The following is a 3,578-nucleotide window of genomic DNA, read 5'->3' as shown; positions in this document are numbered from 1 at the left end:
AATCCCCTTGGGGAGGAGGGAAGGAAGCTGGGTGTCATATATCATTTCTCTCCAAACAGGCAGTGTCCTCTTTGCCCAAAGCTGGGGTGAGGGGGTCAGCAGCCGTGAACTGGCCTCGGGAAGGAGCCCCTCCGGCCCATATTTCACAGACACCCCAGACAGAGCCTGCTGTCAGGAGGGCTGTCTAATTTCCTCCCCTGACTGCCGGCTCGATCCCCCCAACAAAGAGGGGCATTGTGTCCTCCTCTCCACCCCTGGCATCTGCTCCACAGAGATCCATCCGGGACACACAGAGGGGATTTGGGGGATGAAGGCGCCGCATCCTGCACTGCAGCCCCCAAAAGAGCCACAAATTCTTGAGCTTAAAGAGCCTGGTTCTGGACTCCCAGCCTCACAGGTCTCAGCCACCCCAGCGCCCCTCCACCCTCCCAGCAGTCCTCTCAGGCCTCCCAAGGCCCTGGAATGGCTTCTCCTTAGGTCTTTCAGGGATGAGGTGGGTGAGGAAAACATTTAAGGGGTAGTTGCTGAGGATGAAGAGACACTTTAAGGGGACCTGGCTTCCCTACCCTCTCTGAGGAGGAACACAGCCTTCAGCCCTTGGTCTCCCCTTCTGTAGGGGTCTTGCAGGCTGGCCAGACTACCTTCAGGGCAGCCACTGGGAAAAGGCAGTTGTGCCTGGTTTTCCCTGCTCTAGATCTTTTACCAGTTGGACATTCTGGAAAGGGAAGGTGGGGTCCTGGGGAGCAGTGCTAAGGGGAGACAGAATGAAGGGAGAGTGGGCTGGTGAGAGAACACTATGGGGTCAAGAGCCACTGCAAGACTTCCTGGGAGAAGCTAACAAGCAGTGTCCTGGGCAGCCACTTTCTGACTCCCTCCCATGGACACCTAGGTTGCTCCTCTCCAGGTGCCAGGTGCGTGGACATGGTAGGGAAGTAGACGGGGGTTCTGCTCTGGGTCAATACACCAGAAGCAAATCTGGACTCAGCATCCTCCAAGTCCTAGACCTTCATTACTAGCCCTAAGGCTTCTCAGTGGTGCTTCTTATCTGGACACTGATGCTTTGAAAACATTTTGCCCATAGTGTCTGCTTATCTTTTGTACTCAAGGCAGAACAAGGTATTAGAATGCTTTGTTTTTGCACATCAGGAAATCGACCCAGAGAGGGTAAGTGGCTTTCTTAAAGTCACACAGCAAATGAGTAGGAAAGCAGATACTAAAGCCCAGGCCTCCTCCTGCTTGCTTTGTGCTTTTGTTGTTACTGGGTTGCAGCCTCCCCATAGAAAAAGAAGAAAATTCTGTCTGGAACATGGNACCTACTCAGGCCTCTGGCAGAATGGCTGTGTCCCCTCAGAGGGAACTTGCTCTTGGCCAGACTGAGCCAGGCTGGCTCTTCAGAGGGACTTCTCCTCCTCCTCCTCTCCTGTGTTATGAAAAATGTCAAATGTAAAGAAAAACAGAAAGACTAGTACAATATGTAGCCCACCACGTGGACCCAACAACAGTCAACATTTTGCCACATTCACTTCATTTCTCTCTCTCTCTCTAGATGGCTAGATTTTAACAATCATACATTAAAGTTGGCTCTTTTAGTGTATAGTTCTATGAATTTTAACACATGTATTGACTCATGTAACCACACCATAATCAGGATACAGAACAGTTCCATCACCCCTCAAAAAACCCTTGGTGTCACCGTGGACACACCCTCCCCCCATTGATAACCTCCGGCAACCACTGATTTTCTCCATCCCTCTAGTTTTGTCTTTTTGGGAATGTTGTATAAATACATGTAACCTTTTGAAACTGGCTCCTTGCACTCAGCTCAATACCTTCAAGTTTTATCCAAGTGGTTGGGTATATCAATAGTGGTTTCCTTTTTATTGGGGAATAGTATTCCGGTGTATGAATATATCACAATTTGTTTATTTATTCACCTCCTGAAGGATAATTGGGCTGTTCCCAGTTTTTGGCAATCATGAATAGAGCTGCTATAAATACTGTGTAAAGGTTTCCATGTGAATGTAAGATTTCATTTCTCTAGGGTAGAAACCTAGAGTAGAAACTGGAGTGCCATTGCCACATCATATGGTAAGTGTGTGTGTTTAACTTTGTAGGAAACTAAACTATTTCAAGCATTTCAAAGAGTTACAAACACTATAACAATTCACCCCAAAATCCTTGAGCATACATTTCCAAAAGTAAGAATTTCTCACCCTGGGGTGGCCAGTTAGCTCAGGTGGTTAGAGCGTGGGCTCATAACACCAAGGTTGCCAGTTCAATTCCCACATAGGCCAAGGAGCTGCGCCCTCCACAACTAGATTGGAGACAACTACTTGACTTGGAGCTGATGGGTTCTGGAAAAACACACTGTTCCCCAATAAAATTCCTTAAAAAAAAAAGAATTTCTCATTCCAAATCATAATGTCATAAATTAGCAAGTGTTCTCCAATACCTGTTTGTTTAATCGTTTTACAAACAACTTCTTGACAGTGTGACAGGTACAAGAGGCTGAGCCCTGTGCAGAAGACCTCCTGTTGTAGGTAGACCAGCAAACCCGTAGACGCACAGATGAGAGATTCTAGGCACCACAGGCACAGCAAGCACTGAGAAAATGGGCCTCCCAGCAGGCACCAGGGAGGACAGGGCACTTGGAGTCTGCGTGCTCCCTCTTCCTTGGGTAAGAGTCTGGCTCTGTGGTACAAACCCTGGGTGCATGGGAAAGAAAATGGAAACACTGAAGTTAAAGTGCTCTGCAGCCTGTCTGGATCAGGCCTGAAAATAGGCACTGAGTTGAGTTATAGAAAATCAAGCTTCTCTTCTCCCATTCTGATGTCCGTGGCCTGAGAGTTATGCCTCCTGCAAATGTAGGTGTGAATCTGGGAATGGAAGCCAGGTATTTGACTCCAAAACCACAGCTGTTCTCCTGTACCTGTTGCCACTTTTATTATATTATCTGCCCTGTGTCTCCTTGCCCCGTAGATGGGAAGCCTCTGAGGGCAGGGTCTGGGCTGTGTGCATCTTCAGAGGCCAAAGTCTGGCACATGGTAGGTGTTTTATAGAAGTTATTGATTTGGTTTAAAAGGAATTTGGGCGAGGGAGGGTCTTGACGGCTTTTGGTCTTCAAGCAGGATGGTGGTCCCTTAATCACTGACCAGCTAATGTTCAATGAGGGGATTATAGCAGCTGAATTAAAAGCCAGGGATTCAGCGATGGGTTGGCCACTGTGCTGTGTGTGGCCCTGTGTGGGCCTCTGTTTTCTCCTCTGTGAAGGTGATATCTCAGGGCTTTCTGTCTCCAACATCCTGAGTCTGTGGGTGGGCCTCAAGGGTGCACTGTGGGGAATGTGAGATGGGGTGAGGGGCTTGTCCTTTGCAACCCTGGATTGGGGGGTGCTATCCCGAGGAGGAATCAGAGGAAGGGGAGGAGCGGGAAGGAATGAGTAAGGACTGTGTAGAGGGCCATCCTTTCAGACTCATGGAGCTAGGGGGAGGGGATCTGATTTTGTAAGAGAGAATCAGAAAGGTGAGGTTACTGGCCCAAAGTCAGCCTGCTGTCTATTATACAGTTTGTGGGCAAGA

Source organism: Hipposideros armiger, unplaced genomic scaffold (assembly GCF_001890085.2).
Source record: "Hipposideros armiger isolate ML-2016 unplaced genomic scaffold, ASM189008v1 scaffold_447, whole genome shotgun sequence".
NCBI lineage: Eukaryota > Metazoa > Chordata > Mammalia > Chiroptera > Hipposideridae > Hipposideros > Hipposideros armiger.
The sequence above is the reverse complement of the archived record's forward strand: the minus strand, read 5'-3'. Positions refer to the sequence as shown.